Source organism: Elgaria multicarinata, chromosome 5 (assembly GCF_023053635.1).
Source record: "Elgaria multicarinata webbii isolate HBS135686 ecotype San Diego chromosome 5, rElgMul1.1.pri, whole genome shotgun sequence".
NCBI classification, from domain to species: Eukaryota; Metazoa; Chordata; class Lepidosauria; order Squamata; family Anguidae; genus Elgaria; species Elgaria multicarinata.
In genome coordinates this window covers 13,728,419-13,755,699 of record NC_086175.1, presented here as the reverse complement: position 1 = coordinate 13,755,699, position 27,281 = coordinate 13,728,419, and positions in this window count along the sequence as shown.

Here is a 27,281-nt window from a genome sequence, read left to right as displayed (position 1 = left end):
CCTGTGGGAATTCTCACCCTCCTCTGTGGCGTTGTGATTGGCTAATGGAGATCTTCTTTGAGTTGTCTCAAAGGGGTTTGAGCATAAAAAGAGGGGACTTAGAATCAACACTTTATCTTCGGCCTTATGCTTCAACTTGCTTTCAGCCTTCTGATACTTTGGGTCCTGTTTGGGCCCTGTCCTATTGGAAGACCTATACTTAGATAATGTGTAGGGCAGATCTAGGTATTTCTTTGTTATTTTTTTCCTGAAGTATTGTTTTCAAAGGTTACTCTGATTTTTTTTTTGCATGTCTTTTTATTCCTCTTCCCATTTCCCCTATGTAAACAAACTTAATCTCTACCTTTAGAGCTGTGTGTGCTTTCTTCCAAGTAAGCCTTAGTACTAAATCCAGAGTCTTATGCTTGGTTCCTTGCTATTATTTATTGTTCCAGGCTTGACGCTGATGATTCGGTTGGGGTGAAGCTGAACTCCTATTCCTTAACCCTTAAGAATGCCCTGTAAGGTCTGAGAGTCCCCTGGCTCAGGCTGAGGTGGATATAAGAGGTGGTTGCAGCCTACTTTGGCAATTGTTTGCCCATGCCTACACCACTGGGAGTTAGGGCAACAGCAATCCCCTTCCATACCCTGCATCTCCATTCTCCCTCTTCCTCCTCCACTCACAGTAGGCAACAAAATAGCAATATTACCAAAGTTTCTGGGCTGGGATAAAAGTGTTGGCAATTCATAATGTTCACCTCCAGATGGAGCATCTGAAGGGCTGTCAGGAAGAAGATGGAGACTGGCTCTCCATCGCTCCAGAGGGCAGGACTAGAACCAGTAGGTGGAAACAGCAGGGAAGCAGATTTTGGCTAAACATTAGGAGAAACTTTCTAACGGTACAAGCCATTTGGCAATCGCTTGGAAGGTGGTGGGTTATCTTTTGCTGGAGGAATTTCAGCAGAGGCTGGATGGCCATCTGTCAGGGATGCTTGAATGGCATCCACATTGCATTGAGCAGAGGGTTGGACTATATGTTCTACAAACACCCTTCCAACTCTATGATTATATCAACCCTCAGAGGCTTTTTCATTGTCTCAGATTGAGACTCATGGAAGGACAGCTCCCACATTCCCTCCTCTCATTCAATTACAGTGGAATCCTATGCACGTTTACTCAGAGATAAGTCTCATTATGTTCAGTCAGGCCTAGTCCCAGCTAAGTGGGCCTAGGATTGCAGCCTAATGCACACATCTGCTACCTCTCCCCCTTCCCATCTTCCCTCCTTGCTTTCTTCCTTGACACATTTATTTATTAGACTTATATCCCACCATTCCACCCAAAAAAGGTGTTCAGTGCTCCAAACAATAATAAAACACAATTAAAAAGAAAATCTTTATTAAAACGTAACATAAAACCCAAAGAAATTAAAAGCACAATTAAAAACACAACAATAAAAGACATAAAAAGAACCATTAAAAAAAAAATCCTTCAGCAACCGATCTCCCTCCCTGAATCAAGATCTATTTGCCTGCTGTTGGAAAGACAACAGAGAGGGAGCCAAATTGCCCTCCCTTGGCAAGGAGCTCCAGAGCCTGGGAGTGACCACTAAGAAGACCCTTGTACAAGATCATCATTAGCATCACCATCACCAGGTCTCTTTGGTCCCTAAGCCATAAGCAGACTGAAACTGCATATTACAGAGAGCAAATGGCAGCTGAGAGAAGAAGAAGCCCTATATCTCCCCCTCTCCTATAAATATCAGGAGCAATGCGGCAACATGGTGTCATTTTACTCTGCTCCCCACTCCTCCTGCAAGCAGCACCCAAGAATATGGAGTGGGCATGTGTGTGTGTATGCATACACATGCACACACAGTAAAGCATAGTGACATCAGACATTCGGGATGGACAATACCCCACCCCCACTCCTCCCAGGCTAAATACATATTTGGGCTTACCTATCCAAACTATTTCCCCAAGAAGTCAGAACATAGCTTGGTTATTTCCAAGATGAATTATGAGCCTCTCATGGGTCCTCTTGTGCTCCTGGGGTATGTGGCAAAGTCCAAATCCTTCCCCATTGTAAGCCTATGCGGCAGAGTCTTGCTATTTACTGTTTTACTCTGTACAGCACCATGTACATTGATGGTGCTATATAAATAAATAAATAAATAAATAATAATAATAATAATAATAATAATAATAATAACAACTATCATTTAGCCTGGAGAAGAGAAGATTGTGGGGAGACATGATAGCACTCTTCAAATACTTAAAAGGTTGTCACACAGAGGAGGGCCAGGATCTCTTCTCAATCCTACATGGTCCCTGCCCTACATGGCTTGGGACCACAATACCTGATGGAACGCCTCTCCCGACATGAACCTACCCGTACACTGCGCTCAACTTCTAAGGTCCTCCTCCGAGTGCCTACTCCGAGGGTAGCTCAGAGGATGGCAACAAGGGAGAGGGCCTTCTCAGTGGTTGCCCCCCGACTGTGGAATGATCTTCTCGATAAGGCTCGCTTGGCGCCAACATTATCTTTTTGGCGCCAGGTCAAGACCTTTCTCTTCTCCCAGGCATTTTAACAGCATTTTAACAGCATTTAATAACGTTAAGTTTGTTTTAATGGACCCCAGAATTGTTGTTTTAAATGAATACTGTTGTTGTTTTTATACTGTTTTTATGTTTTTTAAATTTTTTGTATACTTTTAATGTCTACTATTTTTAATTGTTGTAAACCGCCCAGAGAGCTTCGGCTGGGGGGCAGTATATAAATGTAATAAAATAAATAAATAAATAAATCCTCCCAGAGTGCAGGACACGGAATGACGGGCTCAAGTTACAGGAAGCCAGATTCCAGCTGGAAAAACTTCCTGACTGTTAGAGCAGTACAACAATGGAACCAATTGCCTAGGGAGGTTGTGGGCTCTCCCACACTAGAGGCATTCAAGAGGCAGCTGGACAACCATTTGTCAGGGATGCTTTAGGGTGGATTCCTGCATTGAGCAAGGGGTTGGACTCGATGGCCTTGTAGGCCCCTTCCAACTCTGCTATTCTATGATTCTATGATTCTATCCCTTCCTCAATTCCTTCTAAGTGAGTTCTGAAGTAGATGTTACCGTGGAGGCTGGTAGGTCTGATGTCAGTGGGGTGGTGTATCCACTCTGGGTTTCTATCCAAACCAATCAGAACACTATCCAAGTTGATGAAACCATTTTGTGGGGATAGGGTTCAGCACTAGTGGATAGCTTCTTTAGAGCTGACTGCTTGTGGCTGAAATCCAGAGTGGATTCATAGCTCCACTGACATTGGACCCACCAGCCTCTACTGGATGTTGCAGACACAAAAAATTAGGCTACCACAGAAACACCATTTCCACTCCTGTAATGTGAATCAGGGAGCATGTTCCACGCAAGTGGGCTCCTGAGCAATTTAGAACCCTGGGATCACACAGAGCTGTAAATCACAATGTGAACCTATATGCATTGAGCAAGCATTCCAGTTCAGACCATTGTTCTCCAATGCACGGAGGGAGGTGGGGACAAAATAGCTGGAGCAGGGCTAACGACCACATTCTTAATGTCTCTTTGTGTGCATTTGAATCAGTTCTTGATTTTATGACAGAAGTGGGGCGAGCTCAATGCCAGATTCCCATTGTCTGTGAAAGCCTCATTTTTTAGTAATGTCCACTTCTGCCCTCACTCAGGCTTCTGATTTTTCGTCATTCATTTCGAAGCTGAACTTAAAATTATTTTACGTTTTGTGAAATTGCGTAAGGGAGAAATGAGAGATGATCTCCTGGGTAATCAGACTTATATTTAAAGCCAGGAGATTTTCTTTCTTGCTTGCTTTACAATGGAAGGCCTCCTAATATCACTGTTTGTCATTGTTCATTGTTCTTCCACTGTAAGCTACATGTGGAATTGCAGTCCACATGCTCAGGGTCTTTACACATTTTTGGTGTGTGCATCTTGTTCTGTTCCATCCACACAATTGCGGTGATTTATTTATTTATTTATTTATTTATTTATTTACATTTATATACCATCCCATAGCCGAAGCTCTCTGGGCAGTTTACAAAAGTTAAAAACAATGAACATTATAACAGATATACAAAATTTAAAACCACTAAAAGTATAAAAATAACAATATCCATTTAAAACAACTATCTTCGGGTCAGTTATAAAATCAGCATATGCTGTTAAATGCTGTTACATGCCTGGAAAAAGAAAACTGTCTTGACCTGGTGCTAAAAGGATAACAATGTTGGCACTAGGCGAGCCTTGTCAGGGAGATCATTCCATAACTGGGGGGCCACCAATGAAAAGGTCCTCTCGCTTTTTGCCATCATCTGAGCTTCTCTCAGAGTAGGCACTTCGAGGAGGGCCTTAGATGTTGAGCGCAGTGAACGGGTAGGTTCATGTCATATATATTCACAATCCTCAGTAGTCACCACACGTACTCTTGCCTAAACATTTTGAGCCAGGTGCATCTCAGTGCCATTTTAGCACCCATGTGTGGGTTTTAACAGTTTTTGAAGCAGGGTAAAAAAGACAATGTATAATTCCCTTTGATTTCACTAGAGAATGCCAGATTTCTACTTTAGTCAATTACACAAACAAATCTTAATAATGTGCTGCCCCTCTGCCCAATCAAGCTAGTTTCAGAATCCGGCCAGCTTGATTTTCACTAAGACTGTGCCAAAAAAATTCTTCCTTGATGGTTTTTTTTTGGGGGGTGTGTGTTTTTGTTGTTGTTTATTGGTTTTTGTTTGTTTTGAGGGGGGTACTATTTGGATCATTGGATTTGATCGAAAATAAATTGCTTGTGAATGGAAATTCACGTTAAGGGGTTTAGAAACTCATGGGTTAGAAATACTCATAGATTGAGTTTTGGCTGCTTGTGTTTAATTTACTTATGAGGTGACCAAGGTGCTTGTGTAAGTGAGTGAGTGTCCTGTCTTTCACCTGTCCAACACCTTGCACTTTGGCTTCCTGCACGTCAATTAAAGCCCAGAGCACATCATGAGTCAATACTTCCAATAGGGCTTTTCAGATCAGGAGTAACAGAGAGATGTGCAGCAGGAAAAATATACTCATGCAGCACCTTTGGCCACTGGTTATGCTAAAAAAACACAAAATAAATTATAAAACGCCCTGAGAATGATACAGAAAAAACGCAAACCTCCTTCATGGGGAAAAGAAAAACTTTCAGCAAAGTGGAGAACAGATTTTGGCATAGCACTTGCTCCACATCTTCCTTGGAAATGGGCTCAACACTGCCGCCCCTCCCCTGCTACGGAGCTTTCAGGGAAGGAGCAGTATTATAAGCATTTTCATTAGATACAAGGGCAGGATCTACACTACTGCTTCATTTTATTTTATTTTATTTTATTTTAATTTATTTATTTATTTATTTATTTATTACATTTTTTTATACTGCCCAATAGCCGAAGCTCTCTGGGCGGTTCACAAAAATTAAAAACCACGAAGAGCATAAAAACAACCAACAAATTTAAAACACACATATGAAATACAATATAAAAAGCACAACCAGAATAAAGCCACACAGCAAAAATTAATATAGGTTAAAATATGAGATTAAAACAGCAAAATTTAAATTTGTTAAATTAGGTGTTAAAATACTGAGAAAATAAAAAGGTCTTCAGCTGGCGATGGAAAGAAAACAATGTAGGTGCCAAGCGAACCTCTCTGGGGAGCTTGTTCCACAACCGGGGTGCCACAACAGAGAAAGCCCTCCTCCTAGTAGCCACCTGCCTCACTTCCTTTGGCAGGGGCTCACAGAGAAGGACCCCTGTGGATGATCTTAAGGTCTGGGCAGGCACATATGGGAGGAGGCGTTCCTTCAAATAACCTGGCCCCAAGCCGTTTGGGCTTTGAATGTCAATACCAGCACTTTGAATCGGGCCCGGACCTGGACTGGCAGCCAAGGAAGTTGTAGAAGGACTGGAGTGATATGATCTTGCTGGCCAGTCCCTGTTAGTAAACGGGCTGCCCTGTTTTGTACCAGCTGAAGTTTCTGGACCGTTTTCAAAGGCAGCCCCACGTATAATGCATTGCAGTAATCCAAACGAGAGGTTATCAGCGCATGGATAATTATTATTATTATTATTATTTATTTATATAGCACCATCGATGTACATGGTGCTGTACAGATAACACAGTAAATAGCAAGACCCTGCCGCATAGGCTTACAATCTAATAAAGTTGTAGTAAACAATAAGGAGGGAAAGAGAATGCAAACAGGCACAGGGAAGTGTAAACAGGCACCGGGAAGGGTGAAGCTAACAGTATAGAGTCAGAACAAACTCAAAGTTTAAAAGCTATAGGGAAAAGAAAAGTTTTTAGCTGAGTTTTAAAAGCTGTGATTGAGTTGGTAGTTCTCAAGTGTTCTGGAAGAGCATTCCAGGCATGAGGGGCAGCAGAGGAAAATGGACGAAGCCGAGCAAGGGAAGTAGAGACCCTTGGGCAGGCGAGAAGCATGGCATCAGAGGAGCGAAGAGCACGAGCAGGGCAGATAAGGGCGCAGTTGGTATATCAGCCTAAGCTGATAAAAGGTGCTCTTTGCCACTGAGTTCACCTGTGCCTCAAGTGACAGTTCTGGATCCAAGAGCACCCCCAAACTACGGACCCGATCCTTTAGGGGGAGTGCAACCCCGTCCAGGGGTTTTATCAGTGTCGGTTGAAGGATCTTAGGAACGCTGCTGCCCAGAGTGTGATTTAGCTAACAACAATAGGGAGATCCTTTAGGGAGAGTGCAACACCATCCAGTACAGTTTATAACAGTAGTGACAACTGTTGAGGCCCAGGACACACTCCAGATACAGTTTTCAAAACGTTTTCAAAGTGTTATATCCTGATTGGTGTAGATCTGCCCCAGAAATTTAAGGTTTGGAAGACTCTGCGGATAGTGCTGAATGCTGAAGAATAGCCATCAGAGCTAAGTCAAAATTGCTCAAGTTCTGAAATTTGTCTTCTCTTACCCCCCTGGAGATAAAAGACCACTTTGCAGAAATTTCTCCAAATTTTCTTCACCATTTGGGGAGGGGAGTTCCCTTCATATGATGCTAGTGATGGAGCGTTCTGGAGGATGCAAAATGTGTGTGTGGGGGGGAGAGGTTGCTGTCGTTGCCATTTGCAGAGGCAATGCAAACATTCCAAAAACCATTAAGGAAAAAGAAAAAGCTGTGCTACACCCCCAGCCAATGGTGTACTCTCCGTGCTGGAGAATGTATTGTCCTTCTTTTTCCCCTTTAACAGGATTTCTGCAATAAAAAAGACAGAAGAAACAGTTGGAAAACATGGGAGGTGCACAAAGTGGAACTGCCATAAAACTGTGTAAACGAGGCATGGCAATTGCACATTAAAAGCCTCATCTGGAAGCACCCCAAATATATGGCCTTCCCACTTCAAAGCAGAATTTACCAGAAGAAACAGAGTAAGGAAATTAAAATAAATGTAATCTTGCAACCATACACATAGCATTCATTTATTCCCACAAACGTTGCCGCATATACAAATGGATTAAAAATAACTCTAGCGGAAACTAAAATAATAATAAAAATAAAAATCTTCTGGAAGTGTCAAATGAATTGAAACAGAATGAAGCATGAAGACTTTGTAAACATAAAAGCCATAATGGATTTCTCTCTAAAGCTGTCTTAAGTTTGTTCAGGGACCCATAGAAACTTAGGATACACGGCTGCCCTAGAAGAGTGCAATTTAAAAAGAACTCTGGGTTATTGGATGCCATTTGTGGTGGTGGTGGTGGTGGTGGTGGTGGTACAATGTATGGCGTAATGATATTGGTACCTGCCATGCATTGTACTGATAGTGTAGAGTGGTAGGTTTAATTCTACCTTAAGCCTTAGTCAGGGCCTGTCCAGCGTCAGTCCCCAACAGTTAGGTCACCAAGGACAGAGGGGCGTTGGTTCTCCATCCAATGGATCTGAAGGTGAGTAACATGGTCCAAAGCAGGCAAGTGACAAATACCAAAAGTAGCAACCAAATCCAGAACCAGTTAATATTATTCAAAGCAAGGCAGTCAGGTCAACTTCCACAAAAACTTAGTTAGAACAGACCCTCAGCTGAGCAAGTTGTTGATGAGACAGGATAGCAAGGTTGAAGTTTGGTGCTTTATGTGTGGTGATCCCCATCCTTGAGCAGCACTGCAGCTGAGCCATCCAGACCAGGAGGACCAGCAGTTCAAGCCATGGATGTGTTAATGCTAATCCAGGCCCTGACACCAAGCCTGAGAGAGAGAACAGAGTCCAAAACAGTCATTACTTGAAAGACGTAGTTAGCAGCGACGTCTTTTCTTCATTTTTACTCTAGAGTAGGTGCAGGGGATCTGGATCAGGGCCCAATACACCTGCACTTTCCATTGCAAGACAGTGGGTTCCATTTGTTTTATGGATAACTATTTTGCAACAGAAATTGCAGGCATGCCCCCCTCCCAGATCCAGATTGGGCCCATAACGGGGAGTATGGATTAGAGACCGCCCCCTACACACACACACACACACACACACACACACACACAGAATCTCTTTTCAAGTGATGTCAGTTTTGGCTCTGGACCTGTTGTTTAGGAGATCCTTAAATCAGAGACACTGTCCCCCTAAACTCAGATCCCCAGAGATACCTCCCCACCTCCAGATTAGATCCTCCTGAAGGACTGGCCTCATCTACAGCAAGAGGTGTCATGAAAACACTTTCTCACCAGCACAGGCAACACAAAAGAGCAGTACGGGCAGAAACAAAGTGGTCGGCTCCAAGCCAGAGACGTGCTCCTTTAAGGTTGTCTGCTCTCCAGGAAGAGGGCAGAAACTCTGGACCTCACCTCTGTTCAGAAGTCCAACCGCACAGTTAAAAAGTACAAAGCAGAACCCCTCCATTTAAGCTGTTTTCTATGAGTGAGAGAAAGAGGTGTTTTGTCCCCGTCGATCGAGTAGTTACTGTGAAATAAGATGGTTGCCTGGGGTGAAAAGTGTATTTGGAAGATAGTAAGGGGACCTGACTGAAATAAAAAAAATACGTCTAAATCTCTCTTTTTCTCAAGTTGACCTTTCTCAGCTTTGTAATATAATTCCATTCCATTTCAAATATCAACATCGAAGACCACACAATCAACGTTTCCCCCCCTTTTCTTTTTTTACAGAACGTTGTCTGTGTGATTCGTGTTCACCGGATGGTAAAATATGCGCCTATTAATCACTCATCATAAACTCCCCTGCCAAAACACAATTGTTAAGCTCAAAAGAGATCAAAAAAGAAAGCTTCTCATTTTGGAATGCTCTTTCTCTATTTTCTTTCCAGGTTTCTTTTATCACAAGAAAAAGCACCAGCTAGGACAAAGCACATGAAAACGTGGCACTCTTGTAAAATACTGATATAATGCCTAGCAAATATATGCATATGCACGTATGCGCGTGTGCGCGCACACACACACGCACACACACACATTTGGATCATCTAGATAGTAAACTTAAAGATTACAACTTGCAAGTTCATAATTCAAACCTTGAGGCTTTACAGCAGGCACATCCTACCAATTTAGACCAGTTCTTTCAAACTTTCATCCTCCTGTGAATCTTTTCTGCATGGACTGGTCTACTGCTGAGGAATCTCTACATCAGAGATTGGCAAGTTCCTTCAGGTCGAACATCATACTAGGCATTGAGTGGGTGGTTGGGGGCTGAAAACACACACACAGAGAGAGAGAGAGAGAGAGAGAGAGAGAGAGAGAGAGAGAGAGAGAGAAACACTCACACACACACACCAATCCTAGACATCGCTCGCGTGGGGAAGTAGTATCACTGGGATGGGGAGGTTAAAGCCACCCACTCATCACAGTGATGCTGATTCCTGAGATGGGAAGGAGAATTGGACTTCACCCCGATTGCCGTAGTTCTCCATAGAAAGAGTATGTGCAGGGATGACTCCTTGTCAAATTTACAGTGCAAATGCAGGTTACTCTTTCCCTGGAGAATGGAAGTGAGATTGATACCACTTCCCCCATCAGAGGAGGTTTACATTTTATTTTAATATTTAACATTTTAACTGAGAAGTTATCCCTATGCACCCTCTTTCCCTGCAGCATGGATTACCACCAGCCTGCCAAAGAGGTGTTTGGCAGGCTGAAGGAAGCCTCCATCTTCAGAGTGGTACTTTCAGCAGCAGCAGAGTGATGGAAGGAGGAACGCATGGGGCCCACGCAAATGGTCCTGGAGAGCAAATGATCCTAGCCCACAGCTGCATGTTATTCCTGCCCCTGCCTACATGGACAGGGCCCAAGCATCATTCCTCTGTGCACAATAAAACTTGGAAAATCTGTGACAACCCCCACCCCCAAATCCAGGTTGCCATATTCCAGTTTCCAAAATCTAGAGGGAAATAAATTGCATAATATGTAAACTGTTTGCTCATTATCCAAGGCCATGTCTTGACAGTAGCGCGTTGGTGCCGTAAGCCCTCCAACCCCCATATTTACGCTCCTTCAAGTTATACACATGGCAAGGAGTGTGGTGTGAGGTTGACCCCTTGTCAAGACAAGCCATAGGTTGAGAAAGGATTAACCATCTTCCCCAACACCTCCACTCTGCTGTCCGCCTCCAAATCATACCTTTCAAAGTTGCTTTGTTGGACGAGAACAGATGAATAGGCTTTTCTTACAGGCATCCAAAGGTAATCTGTATACAATAAGAAGTCTAAAGCTACAATGTAACACACACTTTTCTGAGATTAAGCCCCACTGAACACAGTCAGCGTGATTTCTGAGGAAACATGCATAGGATCACTTGGCTAGTTCAATAAAGAACTCTTAATACACTTGCAGAGGCTGCAGTAAGCTTCCTCATTTATCCTTCCCCAGTGACTGTTGGGAGCATGTCATGTCCTAGCAACCACTGGGGGGGTGGGGGGGGGTGGCTTCCTAGCATGCTGCTTTATGAGGGGAGGCAGCGGGAGGAAGCCCCAATGGGAAGCTGCTTCTGTGCATGTCTGTGTGAATGCCAGCAGGTGTTTGCATTCCAAAACCCTGTGGACTCCCACAGTCTGAGGCCCGTCTCCTAGTTACAGAGACGAGAGCAGAGCTTTTTCCTTGAAAGGGAAAGGGGTATTGATGGAGCAATAAAAAAAGGACAAATTAGGCCTTTGCTAGACCAGAGGTTATCCCAGGCTGATACCCGGGATCGCCCCTGTGTGTCCAGATGATGCACAGGGGATCCCGGGCTCAGGCAGGGATCAACCCTGCCCGGCCCTGGGATACAGCCCTACACTTTGGGCCCGGTTTTTCCCGCAGTCTTGGGCTGAGACCACAAGCGTGTGGCCCGTTTCCACGGCTTTTCCCAGCTCGGCACAATTACTCATACGTAGCCGGGAGCTACTGCACCCATCAGGGCAGGGTGGGGGGTTTATTTTTAAAAAATAAACTTACCTTTTCACTCATGCGCAGCCAACCCTTTAAGGGGAAAAAAACAAAATGCCAGGCGCGATGGGTTTCTTCTTGACCTCGTCGCGCCTGACATATAGACTAACACGACAGCCCGCGATAGTTGCATCGTGGGCTCTCTCCTCCTCCGTCGTGCATTTACCGGTAGGTCTAGCAAAGGCCTTAGTTACATATGTAAATATGTAAATACATCTATATAAATGAATAAATAAAGCTACAGGCCTGTGAGGTATCAGGCATCAGAGTCCCCAGGTCTGCAATATAACTCGCTGTGATTGGCAAGTAATATGAAGCCTCTGGATTGGTCAGCCCTGGTATACTTCTTAGGATCCTGGCGTCTTGTCCCTGCCTGGATTACCAAACAGTACTTTGCACTCCTGAAAGTTTTAACTCAAACCCTCCACACAAGTTCCAGTCAAGTTCAAGTAAATACGCTGCATCAGCAAACATCTAACTATACCAGAGCCTACATTTGGATGTGACTGCCCAGAGCCCTAACCTGGCTCTGACAACATGGTTCTGCATCTCTTCAGGGAACACTTTAGCCTTGGACATGCAGTGCAGAGATGTACCCTTTCTTCACATTGCTTGTTGTGAATTAATAACGACGTGGCAGCTTCTGTCATCTAGTTCTCTTTCCATCAGACAGTGCTGACAATGCACACAGTAGATGATCACTTATCTCCGCGCCCATGAAAATGGTGCCAAAACTAAGCAGATGTCCGGCCCTCCTTGTTTGATATCATTCTTCTAAGCCCTTCAGAACTCATTTGGCACTCACAAGGGGAAATAAAAAACACATAACCTTTCAAAATGGTACCCGACTTCCAGAAAATCACCACACAGAGATTAAAACAAAGCTCTCCAGCTTTTAAATTGATAAAGAATTTTACGCTTCCCTTGATGGACAGCAATAACTTCTGTGCTTTCCTTTTTTAGCTGATGCTGTCTCTCTCACTGACATGCTGTGGAACACAAAATCCACGTTTCTTAATGTATGGGCAACTAAGAGGTTGCTTTCAAAGTTATTGAACCTGTTCTAAGCTTCTCAGACCATCAGTTTAGGGACATCTGATTCCCCTTGGGACATCTGCTGATTTGTCACTGATAATCTACATAGTTTATGGCCCTTTCTACACCTAAGGGTTATCCCAGGAAAATGGAGGGATAGTTCCTGCCTTCTCCTGGGATCCACTGTGCATCATTTGGATGCACAGGAACAATCCCAGGATGATTCGGGGGGGCGGGGGGGGGGCAGGAGTAGAAACGGCCTATATCTGTGGTCTTTAAAAAATGTGAGGGGGGAGGTCTGTCGGCTCTTCAAGGAACTATGTATTTTCTTCAAGCAGGCCAATTCAATATCAACTTACAGATTCACTATTCACTATAAATGTACTAGAATAAACAGATCAAAACAATTTGTGCATTATTGTACTTTTTCTAAGCAATTCCCTGTTGTGCTATTTATTATACACCTATAATAACCAGGTGATGTACAAATCAGAAATACAATAACACATGTGGTGAGCATTGTAGCCATCTTGGACACTCCATAAGACATCTCAGGGCCTTGCTAACCTACTGGATAATCCGTCTGGGAGTCGGAGCGACAGCGCACTACAGCTAGCATGTGCCGTCGCCCTTTTCCAGACGGAACACGTGACGGGGCAAGGGGAAGCCCCATCGTGTCCACCTTTTTTTTTTTAGCCTTAAAGGGCCATGTGTGCAGGAGCGCACCGCCGGAGAAGGTAAGTCTTTTTAAAAATAAATATAGGATCCCCACTCCCCCTGCCCCTGATTCCCCCCCCACAATGCCTGATGCCCCCCCTGCCCGCTCACTCGCTCGTCCTCCCCCCGTTCGCCATGCCTTGTCCCCCATCTTTCTTTCCCCCCTGTCCCCCGTCCTTCTTCCCCTGCCCCCCGTCCGCCATGGCTGATGCTCGTGCCCGTCCTTCTTCCTCTGCCCCATCCCCCGTCCGCCATGCCCAATGCCCGTGCCCATCCTTTTTCCCCCCGCCCCCCCATCCCCTGTCCCCGATGCCCGTGCCCATTCTTCTCCCCCCCTCTCCTGCCGGGTCCGGCCTTTCCCCCAGCCCCTATCTCCTATGAGCGCTGTGCCCAGTCTGTGGCTTCTCCCGGCTACTTGCGAGTAAGCGAGAAGCCGGGAAAAGCCACGAAAGTCGCTAGACTTTCCGCAGCCCCGGCCTCAGGCCGGGGCTGCAGAAAAGCCGGGCCATAAGTGAATCCGCTTATCCCGGCTTAAGGGAGGTCTTAGCCCGGCCTGACCTCAGAATCCCCTGTGCGTCATCTGGATGCACAGGAGGGAGACCGGGCTTCACACCGCACTAAGACCTCATCTAGCAACGGCCTCAGAGTGGCTATTTTTTGGGGGGGGGGAATCCAGTGGGCATGAGGTAGAAGCAGAACAAGGATTCACGATACATGCACACACAAACAGAGAGAGAGATTATGTAACCAGAATTTACAACAGGAACTGTACGTTCATCTCCCTTTATAAAGACTGAGAGGATCATTTATCATTATATTCCCCATTCTATTTCTAGTATAGGTTACCATCCCTTTAAAATGGGAATTGTTGAGAGTAAACATTTCATTAATGTCCTTGTAAATGCTTGCTGCCAGTTCTGAAGAGGTATGTTGTAACCTACAAAAGCTTGTGCTGTATTGGAAATTGTTGGTCGGAAAAGGTGCTATTTAATTCATACTGAAGTCATTCCTATAGCACACAATCATACAAAAAAAGTTGACTTAAATTCAAGCAGTGCAGTTTAATGAAGTGGCAAGCAGACAATTACCACCTAGCTGCATGCACATAATTACCTTTGATTCTAATTGGATTTGAACATGTATATAGGAAATGCAGCCAAAGCAATGGGAATTTATAGATGGATCTCAAAAAAGCAAATCAGTCATCATAACAATAGGTATTGCAGAGGCCTAGGTCTGTAATATATATTAAACTTACCTACCTACCTACCATGGAAGAAAAAAATCATTATATTAAAATGAAAACAAGGAAACTTCAAATATAAATGTATTGAAAGAATTGTTCAAAAAGGGCACTATTGCAGTTGGGGAGACTGAGATTGAGAGAGGAGGGGGCTTAGCTATGGTGACCTAGGGCGTTACTAGACGAGGCTGTAGCGCGCGTTACCTTTGGCAGTCGCGTCGAGGCTTTCAGATGACGTTCACGACGATCCGTCGTTATCCTGGGGTGAAGCCTCTTTATCCCGACTTTAAAAAAGTGAGTTCAAGTGCGCCTTTTCCTGCCGGGCCGCGGTAATTCGGAGTACGTGTGGGAGGATGTGAGGTCACTGCAGTCCGCACTGGTCAGGAAAAGGCGTGCTAAGGGGAGTGGTCAGCGGCTTCGGTCAAGCCTCCTCCACCATTTGCGCCCAGCCCGCCAGCTGGGGCAGCGCGGCGGAGCGGCTTTTTTTTATTATTTCCACAGTGACAGTTAGCGCAGGAACGGAGGAACGGAAAAGTGGCTGGTGCGCTGCTGGGGCATGTGCGCCTGTTTTTTCTACTGCAACCTCTGCGTGGGTCAGTTTTCGGAAAGCCGGGCATCCCACAGTCCGCCTTCATGGGGAGTTGGTGACTCCTCGCGGTGGGCAGCCACCGTGGCCACATAATGGCAGTGCTGTACGCTGCCTGTTGGTGTGGGTACCAGGCTGGCAGAGGGCAGAGCTGTTTGTGGGCTGCTGCCATGGCTACGGCCAGATGTGGGTTGGCTCCTTGGGATGGGGCAGAGGGCACAGAGGCGGTCATCGGCGGCGACACCTCAGAGGCATGATGGGAGATGTAGGCACGGAGTGCCCATGCAGACGATTGACCTTGGGTCATATGAAACCCGCCACGCCCCCCATCAGGAAGTGACCGCATCAATGTTGACCCTCAACAGCACCAGCAGCACTTCAGCTGGCACTGGCACTGCCGCCGTCGCCACTGGCTCCGGCTCCGCTGCCGCCAGGGCCGGCGGCGGCATCGCTGATGGTTGTGCAAGTTTGCGGTCTTTCAGACTTGCGCAAACCATGCGGCGAGCGAAAAAAAAAGCCGCGGCAATCAGGCCGGTGTGGCTGCGCAACCGTGCTCGCGGCGGCAGCAGCACAACCGGCGCAAACTTCCGCCACAAATCGAAGGCAGGTGTGGATGATGAGGCGTCACGGCTGAATGGGAAAATCCGCTTTCACCGCTCCTCAACGACGGAACACCCGGTAGGTCTAGCAAAGCCCCCAGTGAGCGCATAGCAAAAGCAAGATTCAAATGGAATTTTCTGATTTCTCCCCTCAGACTGCAATTCTATACACCCTTACCTGGGAATAAGTCCATTGAACCAAATGGGGCTTATTTCTGAGTAGGCATGTATATGATTGGAGTTTCTGTCTCAGCCATTATGCTACAGCTGTTCTCTTACATAAGAAACCACCCTCTATAGTTTAGGACATCTGCACACGCAAACCTATATTTGGAGGACAAATTAATTTTTGATATTCTGGTCAGGTGGGACAAATCACAAGCTTGCTGTACTTCAAGACAGATCCGTCTCTTTGTACTTTGGCACAAATAGTACAGAGTAACTTGTGCTTGCCAATGCCAGAAGGATTTTCTAGGTATCTATCCCACATGCTTCCAGCTACACTCCTTGCTTGGGAGTAAGCCCCACTGAATGCTTACTGCTTACTCCTTGCTTGGGAGTAAGCCCCACTGAATTAAGTAGGACTTACTTCTAACTAAACACACCACAAAGTCCCAGGTCAGTTGGCTTTATTTTTCCCTAAAGAAGCAGAGAGAGGTGAATAAAAGACATTTGAGCTCATTGAGCATTCCATCTCAATGCTCAGTTGGCCTCGTTCTCCTTCCTGAACATGAATGTATTTTTGTAAGCCTGTGCGCAGGGACTGCCTTAATAAAAATACCTTTGTAAGCCGTCTTGGGAGGCTTTTAGCCTAAAGGGAGGGATAAAAATGCTAGCCTGCCTAGGACTTTTAAAATTGTCATGTATACTATTTTGAATGTTTAAATGTTTAAATATTGGAATGTATTTAATATTTTTTTTTATCTTTTGTATATTTCTGTTTATAGGTTTTAACTGTATATGTTTTAATTTTCTAATGCCACCTTGAGGCCCAGCACTGAGCAAAGGGGATACAAATAATAATAATATTAATAATAATAATAATAATAATAATAATAATAATGCACGTTTTCTAACAGGAGAAATTACATTTTTAAAGTACAAACCCAAATGTGAACCCCCCTCCCCTGCCTCACTGATTAATAATAATAATAATAATAATAATAATAATAATAATAAATTCATTTCTAACCCACCTCTCCATCCTGATCAAGACGGGGAACAACAAGTATGAAATACATAAAATATTAATCAAAACACAGTATACATTGTTAAAACTTCCTAAAAGCATCCTAAAATTCTATTGGATAGGCCTGCCGGAAGAGATCAGTCTTTATAGCTTTCTTAAATGCTAAAAGACTGTTAAGTTGATAAATCTCCTCCGGCAGGCCATTCCACAGTCTGGGAGCAGCAGAGGGAAAGGTCCTCTGGGTAATACCTGTCAGCCTAGTTTTGGCTGGCTGAAGGAAGTTCTTCCCAGAGGACCTGAGTGTGTGTGGCAGATTGTACGGAAGAAGGCAATCCCGCAGGCAACCCGGACCCAAACCATGTAGGGCTTTAAAGGTGATAACCAACACTTTATACTTCGCCCAGAAACTAATTGGCAGCCAGTGAAGAAATTTTAAAATTGGTGTAATGTGGTCAACCCTAGGTGTACCAGCCTGGCTGCCATATTTTGAACTAGTTGAAATTTCCGGACTAGGCACAAAGGTAGCCCTGTGTAGGGCGCATTGCAGAAGTCGAGCCTTGAAATTACCAGCGTGTGCGCTACCGTCTTTAGGACTTCAGACTCCAGGAAGCATGAAATGGGTCCTTTTGGGGAAATGCACATTTTAAACTGTATATTTTTCAGAAAGAGTGTAATCTGCAGAAAGAAAAAGAAAGAAAAAGAAAAAGAAAAAAAGCTCACAAGCTTGAGTATGTGTGAGGTTCCACCACCACCACCCCGGGATGGGGCTGCTAGCAAGGCATGTTTGGCTGTTATTTGAACTGAAACAAAATTCTTGTACATCCCTATTAATAGAAGTGAACGAAAGTATTATACGGAAGAAATTAAAGGGATTCACTTGGGATTCACTAATGGAGTTTCAGCTAAATTTTCTCCTTTCTCCTGTTGACCTTGGTGATCCTGACCACTAAGAATTAAGCCTATTCCTAGCTGCATCCTGAGTTCTGTTTCTTGGCATGCAATGGAAATTGGGGGTGATGATGAGAGAGAGAGAGAGAGAGAGAGAGAGAGAGAGAGAGAGAGAGAGAGAGAGCAAAGTTGCCTCACATTGAATGGTATTAGATTACCAAGGTTTGTAAAAATTTTGTCTTTGATAGTTAATCTCTTCTGATACTATGATCAACAGGGAGGTGTGTTGGGTGGTGTCAAGAGAGAGGGCATTCTCAGTGGTGGCCCCATGCCTACGGAATGAGCTCTCCCTCAGGGCTGCCTGGCACCAATATTGTCATCTTTTCAGCACCATGCTAACAGTGCCCCCTATGCCCGGGCATTTAATGGCATATGATGGGGTATTTAATTATGCCAGTCATCTAAACAGGTCTAGTATTTTGTTGAAACTGTATTTTATGCTATATTTTATGTATTTTATTCATTGTCGTGAACCGCTCAAACAGCTATTTGGAGGTATAGAAATGAAATGAATAAATAGCAAGGCATTTCACATGGCATTTCATTCAGTATACGGTCATGTTGCTTAGCTTTGTCTTCCATTAAAGTCATATTAAGGCCATTGAAATCACTGTGACCGTATTTTCAATGCATCTCAGTTCAAATACTTTGGATTAACTGGATTGTGGACTACTGCTACATTACTGCTATAAAATGGTTTATAACAGTAGTGACAACTGTTGGGGTCCAGGACACACCCCGTATACAGTTTTCAAAGTGTCATAACCTGCTTGGTGTAGATTTGGCTGTCCACTATCAAAAAGACAAACATTTTCATATACATTTCATTTGTCCAGCAGTCTACATCCCTGTGTATAACAAGCCACAATACATACAACGATGGTCCACTTCTCTCTTTTTTGTTTCCTGACAAGGTTATTAAGATCCCCAGTAGCAATATCAATTTGGAATATCAGAACGAGGTGAATTTCAAGACTAAACATAGCTTTCTGTTTTCACTTTGTATTGGTGTTGACTTTTGCAAGTGCACTTGACTCTAGCTCCCCCTTATCCAAGATGAAAATCCTGGTCAATACACCATACTGTCTCTGGCACTTGAGTGAAGCCAGCCCAATCTTCCCCCTCCATGCTATCAAAAAGAAGCTGACATAAGACTCATAGGATGCCTTGCAGAAAAACCGGAGGAACCTTCACTGTTTTCATCATGATTTGTTGTTCATTTTTGCACCTGCACTTGGGTTTATTAGATTAAAGCAGACTGGTGTGCTTGAATACATACATTCTGAACTCAAATTTCCATCCTCTTAGTTCAAAGCCACACCATCCACTGAGATAAAAGCAGCCATTTGGAAGGACATGCATATTTCACAAAGCATTCTATAATCAACAAACACTTCTTCAGAGAAATAAGGAAAGAAAGGCATACATGAGTGGAATTTTCTCTTTTTCAAATATTAATATAATAAAGAATTCAGGAGGGTTTTCTGAGGGTTACATCATCATTCATCATATTTTTAAACATCTCAGTATTGTTTGGACTGCCAACCACTTAATGTTACATGGCTTACCTTTTGCATTTATTTACAGTAATTTTTGTTGTCACCTCTTAAATTTTACCTCTTGTTACAGACTCTAAATAGACCATCCCAGTAATTGCATTTTCATTGTTAATGACAGCAAACTAGGAATGTAATGTAACTAATGTCCATGGTTTTCTATTCCCAAATCTAAATATTCCCAAACCTAAATAATATAACTTAAGGTGATGCATAGCAGTATGTGGCAATGTGTGACACGGAGATTCTGAGCTATGACACACTGGAGGTTCCTAGCTATGAGAAGAACTTTGTATGTTGGAGGTTCTGAGCTATGAGAAGAACTTTGTGTTGCTAAGCATCAGGATATATAAACACAACTGAAAGCAAGGGGAGTGGCTGGGATGGGGGAGCCCAGAGAGGAGGCCAGGCAGTTCGCCAGCATACATGGAGGCTCAGGTAAGACCCGTGGGTCAGTGGGCAGGTAAGAAGAGGGGAATGGCTGTGAGGGAGCAGGGAGAGTGGCTGGGAGGGATAGAGTCCAATGGACTCCTGATCAGCCTCACACCTGGCTTTTCAGGGCACCCATGGAAAAGCCAGAAAAGTATGTTACTGAATAAGAATATACTAGTTTGCAGATGGTATAATAATAATAATAATAATAATAATAATAATAATAATAATAATAATAATAATAATAATTGCAGATTTGAGAAAGGACCCATCCCAATTAAAGGAATCAATTTAAACAGTTATTGTACATCAGAAAAAGAAAAGGAAAGATGGGTTGCACAATTAAGCCAATTGTATAAAATGGGGTGGCTTTGGTCTATTAAACAACTGCCTGGTTCCTTGTGTGATATGATTGGGAGCAATGCACATTGCTCTAGGATGCCAGTAACATGCAAACTAACCATTCTGAAAATAACTTGGCCAGCTCCACTTTGAGAGATTCCTAGCCAAAGTGCTCTCTGCTGGTTCTAGCATTGGGCATTATCCTCCATTTGTGGTCTCTGGTAGGTTTTATAGGAGGTAGCAAATAATAACAGGCAGTCTCAGTGCTGCATGGCTGCATCTTGTTCAGTTATCATTTTCATTTTCATAATTCCCCAGAGTGATGCTACATCAGGGGCATTGTGGGAAATTGCACCCAGTTGCCCCACCTTGCCTGGTCAGAATATTCATTTTAAAGGCAGTCTCAAGGCAGGTATCTGAGGCACACCCTGCCAGAATGATAGGACACAAGCAATGGTCTGGGGATGTCAGGATCTGATACGCACCCTACCAGTATTTATTTATTTATTTATTTCCCACCTTTCCATTTAAAAAAATCTCAAAGCAGCTAACAAAAAGTTAAACATAATAAAACAAAGTTACTAATAACAGTCAAACACACACACACACACACACACACACACACACACACACACACACAAAATACAAAGCAGTGATTAAAATGATTGGCATCTAGCAAGAGTATTCCATGGAGACAATTAAAACAGATCAGTGCAGGAACTTTTTTTTTAAAAAAAAACACCTAGCAAATACTCCCCAACATTAATGGCCTCAAAGCCCGCCTGAACAGAGTGGTTTCAGTCATCTAGCAGAAGACATTCAGTAGTGAGAAAGCATGATAAGCATCTCTTGGGAGAGAGTTCCAGAGCCTGGGAATGGCTACCGAAACGGCCATCTCCCTGGTCTCTGACTAAACAAACATCTAGAGATGTTGGGGCACACAAGAGGGGCCCCTGAGGAAGAAGAAGGGCAGGGCTCATGCAGGAGTAGGCGGTCCTTCAAGCATCCTGGGCCTAAACCATGAATGACTTTAGAAGTCACAACTTGCACTTTGAATTAGACTCCGAAACAAATTGAAAAACATGAATTGAAAACTGGTGCTGTTGTCCCAATAAGGGGATATCACACCTCTGCATGAAGAGCCTTGCCACCACATTCTGAACCAGTGGTAGTTTCTGGCTCCACCACTTCATAGGTAGACCTAGATATAGCACATGTCAGTAATATAGACATGATGTCCTCACTCAGCTGTCACTACCACCACCAACTATTCCAGCAGACTGTACTGATTAGAGGGGAAGCAGGGCCGTTTCAGTCTGGCTGAAAGACTTGCTTTCCTACCCTCTTCCCTCCCCATTATTTTTTCCTTGAGTGTTGTGCCTGTTTATATTATAAGCCTGCAGGCAAGGGCTGTCTTGTTTTACTGACTATATGTTAGCCACTCCAGGATCCTTTTTGTTGAGGAGCAGGCTACAACTACATGCAATAAATAATAGTGAATTATAACAATTATCCACTCATCCTTTTGGAAAGGTTGCACCCATACCTAAAGTAAACACCTGATAATGCTGATCACTTGAAACTGACAGTACTGAGATATCTAATCCATGACCTTGTTTCCCACATCCAATTCATGAAATAAGAGAAACAATTGTCAATCTGTCTGTTGTTGTTGAAACACTGTATATTTTTCACCCTAATCTTTCTTATCCTCTTGACTCCCTCTCATCTTTTCCCTTTGTCTCCCTCTCATCTTTCCCTTTGTCCATCTATCTATTGAAAACTCCTTGTGGTGCCGACCTAATAATGCTGATGGTACTCTTAATCTTAAAATAAATATTAAGAATGAAATAACTCCTTGGCAATCATAAAAAATTCAATCCACATTTTGAAGGATTGCCAGGAGGTAGTAAGTTGCTGTCTCAGTATCTGTTACTTATTCATATACCTCTCAGGCAGAAATCCAGCTCCTTTAAGGGATGTGCTTCCCTTCTACCACTAATATGTGGTGCAGATGTTCCACACACAGCCTGGATTCACATAAGCTTGGCTCTCATGTTCTCCTCCCCCATCCCCTTTTGAATGGATATTTTTTCTTGTAAATAAGGCTGGCACATTATTAGTAAGGCCTAGTTCATATGTTTATTTGGTGATGATCAAATTCACATAGTGGGAAGTAGGCACATCTCTCTACAATCTAATGCAAGGTTAGGTAATCTCATGCCCTCCAGATGTTTTGAACTGCAACTCCCAGTCAGCATTGCCAATGGTCAAGGATTATGGGTGTTGAGGTCCAAAACATCTATAGGGCACCAGGTTGCCTACTCCTAATCTAATGCAATGTGACAGCTCCACAGAAGTTTGATTTGCACAATTAGAGATAGGTGAGCATGTGATGTTCAAATTCTTCCCCAAACCTCAGTTTGCATCATTCACATTTTCTATTTTTTCTCCAATTAGGAAAAAATGTGCATTTTTTGATTGGGGAAAATGTGCTTGTGGGGTGGAGGTTGATAAATAACGAGACGAGACACAAAACATTGAGCTTAAATAGGGCCATATTTATTAAAGATCTGCAAAGGGAAAATCCTATAGGGGATCCACCCTGGCCTGTTTACAGGCCCTTCTAAGTTGGGTGAGCCATTCATGGCCCATGGGTTGGCAATGAGCCATTTGCCTTCTCCACAGGTCTGCCCCTGTGGGGTGGGGAGACCTTCCGGTATCACCCCCCAACCCAGGCTGCAGGGCTCTGAGTGGGTGAGAAGGGTTGGCCTCAAAGGTAACCCCTATCTCGCTAGCCAGGCCACGAGGCTCAAAGCTGGTAGCCTCAGGTATTACCAGTAACCGCAACAGTGCCTGTGAATGCTCACCATTCCAAAATAGATGCCTGTTCTTACCTGCCTAGCAGCAAATGTGACCAAATTGTAGAACCATAGCCTAATCAACCTATTTATACTCCCAGGCTGTCTTACAGTGTGGAGTAGGTGAAAAAACTCATGAACAATTTAGAACATGAGTAAAAAAATCCTACTCAGCCCCGCATGGTGACCAGCAAGTTCACACTGCCTACAGAGAGAGAGGGTGGGAGCCGCATGAACAAAGAGGAAGCAGGGAGATGTAATAGCCAATTTATGGGGCTATAATTTCCCTCCCAGTCCAGTGGCACCATACAGGTCCCCACCAATGGAGGGTAGGCACGTCTCTTGCTTCTCCCCTGCCCACAAAGGCCTTCCTACACCTAGGCAAAGCTGGGTATGGCAGAATGACAGATCTTAAAAGTGTGCATTTTTCTCAATTAAACAAAAAAATAAAAAATAAAAAAGAAGTGCAAAAGGTGATAATTTCCCCCCTTAGGTTAAAGTTTGCAAATACAGGCTTGGAAGGGAAATGCACATTAGTGCATGTGCAAAAGTACACATTGTTGGAAATGCACACTTCCTGAAGTGCACAGTTTCAAACAGAAATGCAAGTTGGGGAATTTGGACCATGAGGAGAAATCCATGGACTAGCACCATTATAGGAGTGATATGGGTATCACCGTGGAGGCCTTAGGTTGACCAATCTGAATCTGCATCCCCAAAGTAAAAATTAATTTGCACTTTTCATATATGCAGCATCAGCACAAATATTAGAAGAAAAATAAATCAATAGTCTCTTCAGCTCAGGAGCTATAGTATACATTAATAGGGGAGTAGTGGTTTTCAAAGCCTCCCTAAATGCATTACCAGAAATTCCAGAGCCAAGGTATTGATCTGTGTGAGTCATCTTCTCACAAAGATTTTCAAAATTATAACCTTCAGGACAAAGCATGGCTGGATTAATAATTATGTTAAGTATGCCATAGAATAGAGTCCCAGCTACCCTGGAACCCCTGGTAAGTGCATGTATTCTCATCATTGTGATGGGCTAGTTTTAAATACCACACAACTCCGAGTACATTGTTTGATAAAATGGCAGAGCTGCAGACTCCTATTTCAATTTGTCAGCACATTTATAAAATCAAATGCTAATATGAACTCTTCAAGAAAGTTAAATCAAGGAATTATGAACGTTGAGCTAATTATGCATCTTGAATTAAATTGTGCACCTGGAGTTAAATTAAGGTCAATTCATTTGCCCATCTGCAGAGCAAAGGAATTGAATTAAGGACAAGAAATTATGGACCACATTGCCCATTGGAAAAGTGGAGGGCTGAACAAGGCCAGCCGCCAATAGTGCTGCTGCTTCAAGGTGCTCCTGGTGTCTTCAACTGATGTTGCTTGCTCACCTGCTTTTCCCATCAGACAAGTCAGTTTAATGGGGAGCCATCACGTCATGGTGCTGAGAACACCCTGAGGTGACCGTTCCAATTCCATTGTGTGGTAAAGGGGAGGTCACTATTGGCCACTGTGCATTGCCCAGTATTGTGTGAGTGGTGGAAGTGGGAGAATCATAGCCTGTGTTGGTAGGGAAAGGGAGGTTGGCACAGTGCCATGACATACTTGCATGAGATAGACCCTCAGGCCATAAAAGATAACCCATCCCTACAGTAGACTTTCCAGCATGGAGATGAACATCCTATCTAGTACAGCATTTTGTTCCCACAATGGCCAAATGGATGCATATCAGAAGCCCACAAGCAGGTCATGAGCACAATACCAGCAGGATATTTCCTAGGGAGAGTGGATATAGTATTCCAACAAGGAATTTGCCTTTTTCAGAGCAATCACATACCGGGTCGAGGTCAGCAAGATCTCCACCACAACCTGACGATATCTTTCCTGGTCAGTCCTAGTCATATGCTTATATGCAAAGTTATGGGGGGGTTGCCTCACTGTGCATCACTTTACACTTGCGGACATTGAAGCACATCTACCATTTTAATGTAATTAGAGAACACCTTTTGGGAGACTTTGCTGTCCCTTTTTGTTTCAACAGCCCTAAATAATTTGGTACTATCAGCAAACTTGGCCATCTTACCCCTAACTCCAGATCGTTCAGGAACAAGTTCAAAAGCACTGGTCCTAATACAGATCCTTGGCTTACATTCTTCTTCTTCACTGTTTACATTATTTTTTAGCAACTCTTGTTCTTCAATATGCTCATGTTATCTTTAATAACACTTCCCCAGTTTACGTACGTGTGTGTGTGTGTGTGTGGAGAGAGAGGGAAAGAGAGAGAGAGAGTGGGAGAGACACTAAACTAACCTACCTGTAATGCTACAAAATGCTACTTCCCAGCATTTTGGTTCAGAGGCTGATCTTATGGACATATTACAATTTTGTTAGAAGTTCAGCATTTTCACATTTGAATTCTTTAAGAATTCTTGGATAGGTACCATCTGGACCTGGTGAATTGTTTGTTTTCAATTTAACAATGAAGTCTAGAACCTCATCCCTTATCACCAATATTTGCCCCAGTTCAACGAATTCGCATCCTGAAAAAATCAGTTCAGGGATGGGTATCTGCCCTACATCTTCTGCAGTTAAGACAGAATCAAAGACTTCATTTGGCTCCTCTGCCATGATCTTATCCTCCTTCAGGACTCCTTTAGCTCTGTGAGTTCAGTGCACATCACATTACAGATGTGATATCAGTGGACCACAAGTAGAACAACTGGTATGGGCACTTACCCCATGCCACCCTACTTAGGGCCTAAAGGGGTAGATATCTGATCATACTGAGGCATGCTAGGTGCTGGAAGGTGACCATTAGCACAACTAACTTCTGACAATATATTTCCAGGTATATCCCCATGACAGGAATAACTTCCATGGCTTAACCTATACCTGTAAAAGGGATGGGGTGGGGATGAAATTCCAAGGAGCACAAAACTAAACACTTGATTGGCTCAACACATTCTGGACAAGAAACCTTCTTCAGGGGCAATGAACATTTGATATAGTATAATTCCATTAAAACAGTTCTACATTCCAACAACAGTGACTTCACAGTTGTCAGGTGACATAATGGGGCCAATAAGGTTTCAGCTGGTCCTTTGAGGACTCAAGCTGTGGTCTGGCTCTTCAGTCTGAGAAACTGTGCTTCACAGTCTGCTTTCAGCCTCTGCCCACTGCCTGTCCTGATTTGCCACATCCACTCTGTGCAGTAATAACCCTTCCCCTCTTCTGCTGTAGCTGTGGCTACACTCAGACATTCAGATCTGACACATGCTTTTAACTTCTCCTAACAGCCCTAAAAGGACATGCTAGATGGGACCCATGTCTTCTTAAACAGTTTAGAGCAATCATGCTCTGCTCATAGTTCACATGAAGTGAAAGCAACCCAGAGTAAACCCCAGCATCTGAAGCTCCTGTCTTAGATTCATTGTGCTGGAAGCTTCAGAGGTAGATAGTAGTGTTTGATTTCTCTCTCTCTCTCTCTCTCTCTCTCTCTCTCTCTCTCTCTCTCTCTCTCTCTCTATATATATATATATATATATCTGTTGAGAGAGATATTGATCCTTCCACCTTGAAGAAGTCCTGAACTTGCAACTGGCAGTTCCTACTTCAGAACATAAAGAAAAGTATCTTAGACCTTTGCTACAGAATGGGTTGTTCCTGCCATTGTCACTGTATGTGTGACTCAATCATTTTATAAAACGTACACTGGCCGTTTTATAGGGAACTCATGAAGGGCAAATTCCTTCAGCTCATCTCACAATTCACTCATTTTTCAGGAAAGCTCAGGGCTTGTGTTCGATAAGGAAGAGGCAGGCATTTGATAAGGAAGAGGCACACACCGCCAACGCCCACCCAGCTGGTATTCCATGTCATCTTCTCTTATAAAGGAAGGGGGGAAAGCCAGATACAAGACTCTTACATAAGCCTAAAGCGATGAAATATTGATCTCTGAAGGTTCAACCACAGAGCCCTCCAATCACTGGCTAATATGATAGAATTGAAATAGAATTTTCTCTCAAATTGAAACTGAATGGCCTCTCTACCCATCTCAGAGTATTTTGAATTAAGCTCTGGGTCACCTAACATAACAACCATTTTGTTTATCCTTAGCTGCTCTGTGAGTAACAAAAAAAAAATATGAACCGGCAGCTTTCAGACAGGGTGGGAAGAACATGGTATTCTTTTCCCATCCTGGTGCTCTTCAGGTGTGCTGGGATGCAACCCCTATTATCCCCAGCCGTCATGGAACACAGGGGGCACCAGGTTTAGTGGGTCCAGGAAACAGAACCCAAGATGGAATTATCCTATAGGTAGCTGGAG